The following is a 14,416-nucleotide window of genomic DNA, read 5'->3' on the forward strand; positions in this document are numbered from 1 at the left end:
AACATGAATCAAACAATTTATTTGAATGTGGTCAGGTTTATTTTGCCCATGTGTGAACTTCAAATCGTTTTCAGATTCTTGCCAATGGCCACAATGGCCATAAAAGTTTGGCCACATATTAGGAACATCTTCCATGCCATTAGTCTTCCACAACAGTGACATTTTGAATAGTTTCATAATATTTTACTTTCTAAGTGCATAAACACTTATTTCCAATTTTCCAGTTTTTAGTTTCAGTGGGTACAGTACAGAGGTCAGGCAAAGCCAGGAGTAACATACTCTCTTCTCAACCACCTTCCACCTCCTTCTCTACGTGGACACATTTGTAAAAGTTTAATGCACATTTTGCTGGACCGTTTACTATTTCCATGCAAATTCAGTCAGTACATGCTCCGTCCCTGTCGTGCATCTTCTTTTCAGTATTTCTATCTCTAATTCTCCCAGTGGTAACCTAGAAATGATTTACTAATTTCAAATATCATTTACTAAATTCAAATATCATTGTTCAGTATATGGAATGTTTATATCATTTACACTAGTTCCTTCTCCATTTGATCTTCAATCATCATGCTTTAATTATAAGTGTACTGCTTTATTTTCTGTTTTTGAAATTACATGAAAATATCTGTATCTGGACCCATCTCCATGAAATTACATTTGTCTTGTTCCCTTAGGACTGGGGCTGGAAAGGGCTAGATTCTATATGTTTTGGATTCTGTAGAATCTGTATGGATTCAATACATTTTGCTTGGCATCTGAACATATGTACCAGAATTCAAGCTTATCCAGTGACCCAACTCTTCCTTCTAGAGCAGCCGTGGACCCCAGGCTCACAGATGGCAGAGTGCATTCTGACTGAGAGAAACCCACAGAGAAAGGAAAGGCAGGGAAAATGTGACCCTAGGGCTCTGGGTTCATCTTCCTCCACTGTCTTGAATTCATTTGGGTCTGACTTCTTTGTGTATATGGGCACAAGGCCCATTAAAGGCTTTAAGGCTATGACTAAAGAAAGTATTTATTTTCTTCTTGGGACATGCTCATGAGCAAGAAGGAGGACGAGGTCAGAAGATGTGTCACCAGACGCTCTTTGATATTCCCCAAATTAATAACTGTCTTCAAAGGGGTGAGGTTACCAAGCAAAGAGCTGGGATTTTCTGGAAGTACTTTCTCAGAGAAACATTATTTCAATGGCCCCATCTGTCAGCCTGGGATCACACACAGGCTTTGCAGACAGAGTGGAGTTTCCAATAATTCCTTTTACTTCCAGGCAGGAAGGCAGAGAGGATTTGAAGGACCAGCCACTGTTGTGACTGAGAAGCGGAGGTGCCCCTCACCTTGCTTTGCCTTTTAGAAATAATCCTCTTATCTGTGCACACTTTGCAAGCCTTCCTTAAACGAATCTTCCGGTGCCTACATGAGATTTGCACATCAGTCAGACCTCACTCACCCATTCTGCAGCCAATAAGAGCAAGGCTAGGACCCCTTTCACTGCCTGTTTAGAGCTCCAGGGGCTTCCCCCACTGAGCTCCCGCTGCGTTTGTTTCTGCACGGTCTCTAGTTTCCCACTGTTGGCTCTGTCTCTGTTTTTTTTTGGCAAAATCCTCCGAAACTTTTATGATTTTATTCCCTATCTTTTATAGTTGTTTTACCAACTAATTTGCCTGCCTCTTTTTTTGTGGTTGCTGTGGAAGTCACTCATCTTTATCGAGTCTTTCTACAGCATTCCAGTTGGTATGCATAAAACAATGCTGTTTGTGTGTATCTTTCACTGGTTTATGTGACATTTAGTTACATTACATTATTACCAGACCATAGGCTGGCATAAATAGGTTGGGGTGCCATCGCAGTTGACATGGCTGAGCATCCAGCTCCATTGGTGGAACTGACAGTGTTCGTATATATCAGAAATTAGCCAACTAGCAGAGAGCCTTCAGTGCGTGGTGCCGTCAGCCAGTGTGATTTATCCAAGACATGGAGAGGATTCATTAAGCGAGTAGTTGTTTGAGGGAGAGCAGCTCAGAGAGATTGCACTTCCATGAATTCTATAATGGTTAGTCACCAGAACTCTCTCCACATCAAAAGGACACTGCTCTCTGGCTTGTATCCCTGGGACCTGAGTCTTGATTAGCATATGTGGCTAGAACCTCAGCAGACCTTTTTTGGATGTGGGTGGCTGGGAGGAGGTGGGGATCGTTCAGACTACCGTGCAATTGTCTTCCCAATATCAGGTTCAATGCCAAGCTCACTAAAACTGTAAGCCCAGCATATCTCCAATTATACCTATTGTGTTAGGCAGAAGCCTTCCCTCCTTTCCCCAAGGATGTCCATATCCAAATCCTTAGAATCTGTGAACATACATTACATGGCAAAAAGAAATTAAGGTTGCAGATGGAATTAATGTTGCTAATCACCTTATCTTAAAATAGAGAATTATCCTGGTGGGCCCAAGATAATCAGAAGGGTCCTTAAAGGTGGAAGAGAGTGAGTTGGAAGGAAATGTGCCTGTGGAGAAGCTCACAGAAATTCAATATCAGAAGAACTCAGTGTGCCATTGCTGGCTATGAGGATGGACCATGCCACGAGTCAAGGACTATGAGCAACCTCTAGAAGCTAGAAAAGGCAAGATTCTCTCCCAGAGCCTTCCTAAAGGAATGAGGCCCTGCCTACTTCTTTGTTCTAGCCTCCTGAGACATGCCTCAGACTTCTGAGATAATAGGATTGTGTTTTTTTAAGTTTGTCATAATTTGTTATAGCAGCAATAGTCATCTAATGCATCTACCCTCTTAATTCTGTGACATCTCCCTTTTCCTAATAAAGGAAATTACATTTAGAGGATTTCTTTAATGGAAGCTCTGAATTTTACAACCCCTTCCTACTCCCCAATGTATTTAAATGTAGTTTTAAAGCTGCTGCTTGTGTCCAGAGAAATGTAAAGCAGAGAGCCAAAACTCTTTACAACAAAACATTTAAAATGCTTCAAATATCCAAGGAGAGCTTTTAAAGGGCAGCTCTGTCATGGATGGAGAAAGAGTAAGGAGACTGAAGTGCTCTGCAATGTATCATGCTTGATAAGCCAAAGTCCTGGGTGAGCAAGCGTCAGACACACACTTAGAGATGGGAGGGCCTCTTGGGGCAGCCGGCATCCCCTGCCCCAGCCCTGCTTGGCTGGATGGGTCCCCAGAGTGACCTTGTAAACACCAATTGCTGCCAAGTTTGTCTTGGCCAGTATTGTCTATCAGCACAGAACCTCTTACATTTAGACAGAGAGACCCCAGGGAGTTGCAAGGAGGAGAAATGCCAAAGGGAACACGCACTGTTAAGTCAATAGGGCTTTGTACAGATCACCAGAGGAAGCAGAGCAGGGAGCAAGAAATCCGGAGACAGGTGTGAGGCCTGTTGCCACAGGAAGTTAGAGGTCTGCAAGGAGGCAGAACGTTCCCCAGTTCAGAGTCCAACACAGAGGTGCAAACCCCTTATAGGGTGGTGGTGGTGAGATCCTGAGCGAGTGCCCAGGTGCTCAGCCTTCTGGAGTGCAAAGGAGGGTCTTTCGCCATCAGCTCAGGTGTGGGGGCCCAGTGGAAAAAGAACAAAGTGAACAGAGGAGGAGGATGGTGGGGTTCTACATGGGGGGGGGCAGACTGTGAGGAAATACTCCTGCTCTTGTGACCCTGGGTCAGCAAGAAGGAATAATGTGGGAGATTCTGTTACGGGACCCCCCCTGAGTTAAAAAAGCTTGGGCAAGCAGACTGTTGGCAAATTGCTGCTGCTCTTTTCTTCCAAACTCAGAAAATGCACCTGCTCTCATTACTAGAGATTCTCTGAGGTTTGTGAGCAGTGGGGTAACAGACATAAGCATTTCTGCAATATTAATAATCTAGAGAGGAAAGAGAGGGTTACCCAGGATGGGTGCGTGGCTTGGGACAGGGCATATCACCTAAGACTTGATTCCCTTGTGTAAATGGCACCAAGGAGACTCCCCTGTATCCTCAGACTTAAGAATAAAGTGATGGAGGAGTATTGGGTAGGCTGATGGGCTAAATGGATGATGGGCAATAAGGAGCACATTCGTTGCAATGAGCCCTGGGTATGCTATGTAAATGATGAATCACTAAATTCCACTCCCAAAACCATTATTACACTATATGTTAAATAACTTGGATTTGAAAAAAAAGAGAATAAAGTGAGATATGCATATTGTTAAGTTACGATTAATATTTTCATTGCTCTTAATAGATTGATTTAAATTTATATGATTTCATCAGAATCACCAAAGCCTTGTAACAATTTTTCTGTCAGAGTATTTTGTGGTGAAAGAATGAATTGATTCCTTTTTGGCCCTTCCTTAGTTATCTTTTATCTGTTCTCCTTATGACCAAATACCATGTTTCTACTTTCTCACCTGCCATGCATTCATCTGTCCACATCACACTGACCTATATGTTCCCACTGGTTTACTGAAATTGCTTTGGACAAGGTCATTAATGATCTTCTAATTGTCAGATTCCATAATAATAGTAACAATAATAATGACGGTGATAGCTAATGCTTATCAAGGCTTAATTATGTCAGGCATGACTCTAAGTGATTTGCATATATTAAGTAATTTAAATGTACACTATCTTGTGAAGGAGGTAATATTATCAATCAGATTTTAATAAGAAGAAAACTGTGGCAGAGAGGCATCCTTGGCGTAGGTCACAGGATTAGAAAGAGGCAGAACCAGGATGCAAACCCAGGCAATCCTACTCCAACACCACACTTGTAACCTCTACATGATGCTACCTCTTCATTTGACTGCCCTCTGTTGCTTCCCTGACAATCCCTGGTTGAAGATGGGGCATTGAAAAGCAGCGGAGGGCGCCTGGGTGGCTCAGTTGGTTAAGCGTCTGACTCTTGATTTCAGCTCAGGTCGTGATCTCCTATGTCATGAGATTGAGCCCTTGCATTGGGCTCTGCACTGACAATGTGGAGCCTGCTTGGAATTCTCTCCCTCTCTCTTTGCCCCTCCCCAGCTCATGCACATGCATGCATTCTCTCTCAAAATAAATAAACTTAAAAAAAAAAAGAAAGAAAAGCAGAGTGGGCGGGTATGCTAAGGCCATGCAGCTGGCAGTTAGATCTAGGGATGCCCCTGCTCTTGACATGGAGAAGTCTGTGGCACAGGCCAGGGTTGATAGCCTTTCTGAAAGTCCTTGGTCTGGGGCTGTGACTGGATCAATGCAGAAGGAATGGCTGAAGAGGCAGTCACAGGGAGGTAGGTGGTCCTAGCTAGACATTGGGACAAGTTACCAGCAGGGAGAAGGGGTCACTATTTCCAGATCTGGGGCATAAGAAGAGTCACAAATTTGGTCTGTGGGGAACCACGGTGACTTTCAAAGCCTCTTTGTGGCACTTTGGAGGCTTTCAGATATTTGGTTTCCCGGTGCATAAATGTCCCTGTCTTTTCATCAGGCTCTATGACTAATATGCCTTGGTGATCCACACATCTTCAGGTTCAAATGGCCAACTGGAGATTTTTTTAATTAATTTTTTAAAAATTTTTTAAGAGAGAGAGAGAGAGAGAGGGATCACAAGTGGGGGAGGGGCACAGAGAGAGGGGGACAGAGGATCTGAAGCAGGCTCTGTGCTGACAGCAGCTAGGCTGATATGGGGCTTGAACTCAGGAACCATGAGACCATGACCTGAGCTGAAGTTGGAAGCTCAAACGAGTGAACCAACTGGGTGGCCCCCAACTGGGGATTCTAGTAAAGCAGACAGTACCCTCCTATACTCTTGTTAGCTTCGTCTCAGCCTCCTTAGGGTACAGTGAAGCTGGATAGAAAAGGCAGAGCCCATTGTAGTCTGCCCGTGGATATGCCTGCATCCTACAGAGATAGGAGAAAAAAGGAGGGAATAAAAAGTCACATTCTGGAATGTTATGTTGAGAAAAAAAATCCTCAGAAATGAAACAAAGCTCTAATCAACTTGAATACAAATGTGTTAGCTTGCCTGTTCTGGGATAAGTAATTTTTTCAGATGTGCATAAAGCAATTTAGCCACTCATAAATTTGACAAGTCAAGACATAGTCCCTTAAAAAGCAATGTTGAGCAATTCGCCTGTTATTTTACAGAAACCATTTAGTAATCATATAAAGTAAGTGAGAGTAGGCAGTATAAATATTCCTAGTGCTCCTAACCAATGAAGAGTATCCCAAAGAGAGGACTCTGAGTATCTTGGAACAACCTTGTGTTGAGTGTGCACATTTGTGTGCATGCGGATGTGAATCCAGGCATGAAAGAGAGCAACTTTGTTTTTGTAAAGACCTTTTATTTTATCGACAAAATGAAAATAATTTGACCATGGCGATCTTAACTCTCCATGGCAGAGAAAGTCTTGACTGGTCTTTGTCTCCAGAATAGAACACCTTGGGTCTCTGGAAATGTTATAGCTACTTAAATAATTTATTCAAATGGTCACCAACCAGGACAGTGCCTATTTTGGGAGACCAATGTCTTCAATGAATTTCCCACCTCCCCCAGAAACCCATACCCCTGTTGGAAATATCAGTGAGATGCTCTGCTAGTCCTGTAGAAGCCCTCCAATCTCTGTTCCCTGGGCAGAGTCTCTAATTACCGACCATTATCTTTTCTTACTCTCTTCCTCTTAATAATACAACATTGCCCCCACCCTGAGTTTTAGCTGGGAACATGGCCCACATCCACCCAGTTAGAGGCTGATTACTCAGCCTCCCTACAGTCTAGCTGTGGCATGTAATTAAATTTTGGCCAAGAAAGTGATAATGGAAGTGATGTATGCAAACTTCCAGACTGAGTATAATGAAGCTGTGTGTCTTTCACTCTTTCTTTTCCTCTCCCCTCTGGCTGGGAAATGGCAATTGAAGCTGCTCCTTTGGACAGAGACGGAGGCTTCAAATTGAGGATGGCAGAGCTGCCCAACCTTTCTGGACTGTTTGATGAGAGAGAAGTGAAGTTCTATTTTATTTAAGCCTCTGGATTTGGGGTCTCTTCATTAAAGCAATTTTACCTGTAACCTAAGTAAGACATGACCTAAGAGATCAATAAGTCGGGCCCATTTGTGTCCTGAAGTACTGTGGTTGATATCTTCCCTGAAGCCTCAGTGACCAAAGAGAGCTACTGTGTAAGTGTGTGAGGGCAGAGCTCAGGACATTGTGGTTTGTTTAAACCATTACTGCCTGGGGAGCTAAGGAATGGAATTCATTGCAGTAGCCTGGAAGAACGCCACCTCGAGATTTACAAACATGTGTTTTATTGTTGCTGATTGTGTAACTTTTTATTTTGATATAATTTCAAGCGTATACAGAACTTACATAAAAGTTGCAAGAAGAGTACAGGAACATTTTCAAATTTTCCAACTGTTTATACTATATCCATTTACTTTATCATTCTCCTTTGTGTGTGTGTGTGTGTGTGTGTGTGTGTGTGTGTATGTGTGTGTGTGTATCAATATAGTCTCTTTAAAACATTACTTGCAAGGAAGGAGACTGTCTTTCATGATCTTTCACATTTTGAAAAACAGCCCAATTATTTGTAGAATGTTCCTCAATCATCATTAGATGTAGTTTGTTTATTTTGTGCAGGAATGTCATAGAAGTGATGTTATGTCTTCTCAGCGCCTCCTCTCAGGAGTCAAGTGATGCTCATTTGTCACTTTGATCACTGGGTTAGGGTGGTGTCCACCAGATTTTTCCATTGTAAAGTTCCTCTTTTTGTCTATTAGTAAATGATGTGTGTTTGGCTACTTTGAAACCATGTAAATATCTTGGGGCGCCTGGGTGGCTTGGTCGGTTAAGCGTCTGACTTCAGCTCAGGTCATGATCTCACGGTCCATGAGTTCGGGCCCCACATTGGGCTCTGTGCTGGCAGCTCAGGGCCTGGACCCTGTTTCAGATTCTGTGTCTCCCTCTCTCTCTGCTCCTCCCCTGTTCATGCTCTGTCTCTCTCTGTCTCAAAAATAAATAAACGTTAAAAAAAATTTAAAAAAGAAACCATGTAAATATCTTGTTACTCATCATATATTCACTACCAGTTTTAATATCTTTTAATGATTTTATACACTAGGAATTTTAACATGGATTTACTTGGAGAAAGTACGTCACCTCAGAGAGGGTTTAAGACTACCTAACTTGGAAGAAGAAGGAGGTCTGGAGTCTAAATTCAACCGATCAACCCCAGGCTTCAGTTTCCTCTTGGGCAAAACAGGTTGAGAGATGGTGGTCTTGGGTGAAATGGATTCTCTCTAGCTTTCTTAAAAATTTTTTTTAATGTTTATTTTTGAAAGGGAGAGAGAGAGAGCAAGAGAGAGAGCATGAGCAGGGGAGGGGCAGAGAGAGAGACACACACACACAGAATCCAAAGCAGGCTCCAGGCTCTGAGCTGTCAGCACAGAGCTGGGCATGGGGCTCAAACTGTGAGGTTATGACCTGAGCCGAAGTTGGACACTTAAGGGACTGAGCCACCCAGGTGCCCCTCTAGCTTTCTAAATCTAAGGATCTGGAGTTTGTAGGGACAGGCATCCTGACATCCTGGGAAGGTTAGTTCTTTGAGGTGCAAAACTCACATGCTCGGTAGTACCTTCAGCATCCCTGCCTGTTAATCACTAAAGTCTCAGAAGTTTTCTACACTGGAGAAGTTTTAAAATATGGCTGTTCATTCTTTGACATTTCTCCCATCAGGAGGTGGGGTCTACATACGTCCCCTTGAAGCTGGGTGTGCCTGCGCCTGTTTGTGCCAATACAGTTCAGCCACAGTGACATCATGTGACCTCTGAAGTTTGGTCCTAAAAGGCAAGGTAGTTTCCCCTTTGTTTTCAGGAAGTCTTAATCTTGGAGGCCTGGGACATCTGCCATGCTGTGAGGAAGCCCAGTCACTAGACAGAGACCATGTATCCATAGAGTTGCTTTGGCCGACAGCCCCAGCCAAGTCCAGCTTTTGAGTCATGCTGGATCAGGTACCAAACCTATGAGTGAAAACATCTCCACGATTCTGGTCTTCAGTTATTTGAGAACTTCTTAGCTATTTTAATCTTTCTAGCTAGAATCTCAAGTGTTGTGGAGCAGAGACAACCATACCCTATCTGAATTCCTGATTCCTCAAAATCTATGAGCATAATAACAACATGGTTGGTTTTTTTTTTTTTTATGTCATTTTAATTAGGAGGGCTTTGCTATGCAGCAACAGATAACTGGAACATCCACCCCCTTTCCCAGTTCCCCTGAGGGGCCTGTGTGACCTCAGGTGGGAGCCACTGTGGATTCTAACCTAATGCTTCTCTTTTTACTACTTGTCAACAAAATATATTTTAAATCAAAATATTACAATATGCTGAATGTGGTATGTCTCTCCTGTATCCTCTGGGGAAATGAGACCATGACTTTTGTGGGTTTTTTTGGTAATGTCAGCAGCCCTTGAACTTTAGCCTCATTTACTCTCTGGAGCCTACCAAGACCCCATGGCATGTTTATGGGACATGGACAACTTCCAAACAATAAGTACTTTATAATAAGAAATGTCACTTATACTCTACTTTTTCAGCTGTGCTCCTGAAGAGGTGGTGATGAAATGGAAGCTATAGAGGGAATTATATATCTCTAGAGATGTGGTTTATATATTTGGAGATATATTCTGGAGTCTCCTGTCTCCTTATCCTAACATTGAAGACTGGCTAAGTGGGGAGAGTGAGAGCTTGTGACTTGACTTGACAAATACACTGTGGTCATTTTCTCTTGATATTTAATAGCTGCCAAACTGGAGGGAGACAGAATCCTAAACATTCATTCATTCATTCATTCATTCATTCAACAAACCAGGAATTGTGCTAGGTTTTGGTGGTGGAGCACTGAAGAAGGCAGGCACAGTTTCTGCCCTCATGAAGCTTACAATCAACCTATCAGAAAAGACAATGAATGAGAAATTTATAAGTTTGGTGAATATGATAGTGTTGTGCTTCTCAGACTGTCTATGGCAAAGGGCCTGTTCATTTTTCCTACTTACCTACCTATGTACCTATTGTCTGTATATAGCATTTTTGACTTCCAGTCAGTCATGAATAGGTATATCCTAGTACAGGTGACCAATGTGATTTGCCATCCAAGTTGGACAACTTCCAGATCAATCTGCACACTGTTCAAAATAGATGAGCCTGTAGATTCCTTCCTTGGAAGTTTTGACAATGCCAAATTGCTACACAGGTAGTGACACGTTTACTTCTAATGTCTGTATTGATCTCCTTGCAGATCATTGACAGGAAGCTTACACACTGGCCCTGGTGCACAGACCACACCTCGAGTTGCACAACTATAGATAGGGAGCAGTGTAGGCGGGTGTCGTGCTGTCACTTGCCCTTATTCACACATTTCTCAACGAAACTTAGAAAACTGGAAGGAGTTTTCTCACAATGCACAGACTGACTTATGTTCCAAATTCTTATGCCTTCATTTTAGACTGATCGTAGGAGAACTGATGAGCAGAATCTGGGAGTCACCACCTTACCTTTGAGAATCTACTAATTGCTGCAAGGACATGCAGGTTCCTTCCCCATTGTTTCCCAGGTCATTCCGTTCAGGGCCTGGTGGGGAGGATGCAGAAGACAGAGTTGACTTGTGGTACTCCAGGTTCTCACATACCCAGTGTTGATATCATGGTTCTCCAAGGCACAGTGTTCTTGGGAGGCTGTAATGAAGAAGTGATTCTTTTTTTTTTTTTTTTAGTGTTTATTTATTTTTGAGACAGAGAGAGACAGAGCATGAATGGGGGAGGGTCAGAGAGAGAGGGAGGCACAGAATCCGAAGCAGGCTCCAGGCTCTGAGCTGTCAGCACAGAGCCTGACGCAGGGCTCAAACTCACAGACCGCGAGATCATGACCTGAGCTGAAGTCGGACGCTCAGCTGACTGAGCCACCCAGGCACCCCTGAAGTGATTCTTGAAATAGCTTTGGAGTCACTCCTTTTATGATATCCTTAGCGACATCATTTGCATTTTACAGGTAAAGAAATAGTAACATACTAATTAAGGAACTCTCTTGGGTGAACAGATAAGGAAAGGGGCTCTCAGATTCTGAATAGATTTTTTTTTTTTTGGTCAGGATTTTAAAAACTAGAAAAAAAAACACTTAAAAAGATTTGAGGAGGGTGGATTTTTATGGTCTAGAGTTTCTTAATGCTTCTAACTATATATTTGAAATACTATAAACTTTTTTTTATAAATAATTTCCTTTTGATCGTGTGCCTGGGTAGCTCATTTGGTTAAGCGTCTGACTCTTGATTTCAGCTCAGGTCATGATCTTGCAGTTTGTGAGTCTGAGCCCTGCATAGGTCTCTGTGCTGATGGTGTGGAGCCTGCTTGGGATTCTCCCTCTCTCTCCCTCTCTGCTCCTCCCCCAAAAATAAATAAATAAACTTAAAACACTTAATAAAAAAATTATTTCCTTTGGAAATCAACCCAAAATGCAGTGGATTATGCAATAGCAAGGCATAATATTGCCCTCAAACCCTAGTTTACTTTGTGCAAAATGAGGAAAAAAGTGTGCGTCATTCTAGATTCTCTCTACTAGCCTGACATGAGAGGACTGGCCTTGGGAGCATTCAGGGGCAAGGTCTCTGGGGAAGATCATGTGGCCCCTCTACTTCTCATGTATAACTTGGCCACTGAGCAGAATTTTGCTCAATCAAAATGCAGGGAAATCAGCTAATCATTGACATCGTGCCAGCTGTGGAGTATATTCACTAAGGAATTCGAGCTGGCAAATAAAGTCCTGCTGCTTATGTCCAGATTTATTTGTCTGAAAAGAATCATTCACACCAAAAAAAAAAAAAAAAAAAAAAAATCCAAAGAGCAAACAACAACAGCAACATCCAAACAGAACAAGAAATATAAAAGCCACCCAATAGTCATTTCTCCTGCTTTTCCTTCAAAAACACCAGTGTTTATTTAATAGGTCCACAGCCGTAGGATGGAAACAAACAGATCAATCACTAGGGTGTTCCATTGTGCCCATCATCTTGAAGTCTGTTGATGGGATTTATCTGAGTTTGAAAGTCATCACAGGGGCACAGGTGCAGCTGATGTGGCATGACATTGGTGCTATATAAAGGACTGTGAGTGACAGCATGAAGGTAAAGGAAATTATGCCTGAGTGCTCCAGGCAGCCAGCCCACCTCCCAGCCCTCCTGCCACCCTCTGCCTTACCAGAGTCACCTCTTGGACATGGCCACCATGTCTCATCATTGACTTCAATAGCAGTTGGCATTCTGCTTGCCTCCTGCTCTGCCTGTGGCTAAGTCTGAGATGAATGTCTAATAGGCCAATCTTTCTCTGCTGGGATGAGCTCATTTTTATGTTGCTCCCTAGCATAGGGCTGTGCTTATTTCTCAGACAGGATATAAGTTTCCAGGGAAAGAGTCTGCTCATATCCAGAAGACCAAGACTGAGGCTTGAGATTTATGAGCTAAACAAAACTCTCAGTGGAAAGTTAAGGACACTAAAGGAAGAGTGTTTCTTCAGCATTTTAAGCCCTGGTTTATGAATGGAGGAGAATAACTATCTACCACTAGGGCCCACATCAAAGTGTATACTTTATATAGCTTAAATAAATGAAATGCCACAAAAACCTTGAGCTTGTCCAAGTATGCTGGTGGGCTGGTTGGTTGAGTTGAAAGCTACTCCCTGGGGATTTGACTGGGGTCATTGTGAAGAATGGGCACAGTCAGTATGTTTTGGTGATAAGAAAATAGTCGCCATCTTCCCAGGGTCTCAGAATAAAACCTATGGTAGGAGAATCCTAGAATCCTAAATTTATTGCAACTCAGATTTGATCTGGATCAGTATCATTTTTCTCATCTATAAAATGGGCTGGCTTTGATGTATGTAAAAGCTCACTAGGTGAGTTACTAGGTTTCATGCAACCTGGTATAAAGTGGGTTGTGTGTACACAGGCAGTTGGGGTGGGGGTATGAATGGGGTTAAGTGCCCTGAGAGGGGAACTAGAAACTTAAGCTCTTGTAAAGCTTGCCCAGCACCTGCCTTCAGGAAGACTTCCCTCAGGGATCAAAACTCTGATAGTTTTAAAAGTAGCATATGCTTGCCTTCATTTAGTTACTCATTCAGTAACTGATTCTTGCCTTATTTAACTCAGTAATTCAACAGATATTTTTATGTGTAAACAGTTTACGAACACTTCTCACTAGGATATGTATGGGGCCCCAGCTTAAGTTCTTTTGGAAGGTTTACCTATCCTGTCATTCATTTATTCGTTTAATAACATCCTTACCCTCTGGAGCTTGCATCGTCATATACAGCTCTTTAGAAAAACTAAAATTCTTTGTCCAGGATCTCTGGTATGGAGCTGGGATGATTCATGGCTGCTTAGGAGACACCTAAGCTGGATGCTTTTCAAGAGTCAGGCACAAGGTTTGCCTCACAGGGTCCTCCAGAAGGGTGGGTGTCTGCTCTGGAGGAGATGTGCTAGGAAGAAGGGCAGTGAGTCATGACTTTAAAACTTCTCTGTAGATGTTTTGCAGGTCACACATGTGAAGGCATTAAGCAGGAGGAGCAGAGTCATTGTCTTTGAGTTAGTTTTGCCATTGTTAATTACCTACCCTTATGTTGTCCCCTTCATGTTATCAACCCTAGCTGGCTTCCCTGTTGTTTTCCTGTTATTCTTTGAGCTTCAGCTCACGTATGCCTCTTCCAGGAAACTCCCTGATTATAGCAGATTGATTATATATGGCCCCTCGGAGCATCGCCATCCCTTAGTATCTGTCTGCATATTTCATGGAGACTTCATAGCTCATAGAGGACATATTGTCTCTCTCTGTCTACACTCTGGTCTCCTTGGAGAGCAAACGTTAAGTGCTGTCTCTCTTGTTCTATTCTTGAATAGTGGACACATTGTTCCATGGGCACTGCTGACTTGATGATACTTCAGTGGGCAGGTAGGTAGTTGGATCACACTCCGAGGTTACTTCGGGGGGCTTTCTGTACAGGTAAGAACTTAACCCTGTAGCAGCAACGCCCATCTTCAGCTGTTTCCATTCTATACATTTCTTGTTAGTGGTGCCCTGAGGGCTCCTGCTGTGTCTCCTCAGATTTTCCTGTTGGAACTTTGCATATGTCAGTTTGCCTGCAGACACTGCTCTGCTATGATGTCACAATTGCAACTTGATGAGAGCAATTTTCCTGAATGAAACAATCCTGGTGATTAGCTCTAGCTCCCTTCTGCCAGCCAGTACAGCTGGGATGGGCTGCAGCATCTACACACACACAGATGCATGCACACACACAGCCTGGGGGGCCGGTTTCCTGGGTGCTCTAGGACCCACCAGAGCTCCCTCTGTAAGCCCCCCCCTCCCTTCCCGAGGTAACAGCAGTGTCCCAGATACATGCATAACAGGTTTCCAAT

General features: G+C 43.0%; 1 long non-coding RNA gene across 2 annotated transcripts in view; it reads right to left on the reverse strand.

The window, feature by feature from the left end:
- The window catches only part of LOC122237069, a 28,133-nt gene extending 14,031 nt beyond the window's left edge, over positions 1–14,102 (reverse strand). For both annotated transcript variants that reach the window (XR_006215276.1, XR_006215277.1), the window contains exons 1-2: positions 13,286–14,102; positions 10,510–10,689 (exon numbers count right to left, since the gene is read on the reverse strand). This is a non-coding gene — a long non-coding RNA (uncharacterized LOC122237069). The remainder of the gene's footprint in view (positions 1–10,509; positions 10,690–13,285) is intronic.
- Positions 14,103–14,416: the final 314 nt, after the last annotated feature.

Source organism: Panthera tigris, chromosome A3 (assembly GCF_018350195.1).
Source record: "Panthera tigris isolate Pti1 chromosome A3, P.tigris_Pti1_mat1.1, whole genome shotgun sequence".
NCBI lineage: Eukaryota > Metazoa > Chordata > Mammalia > Carnivora > Felidae > Panthera > Panthera tigris.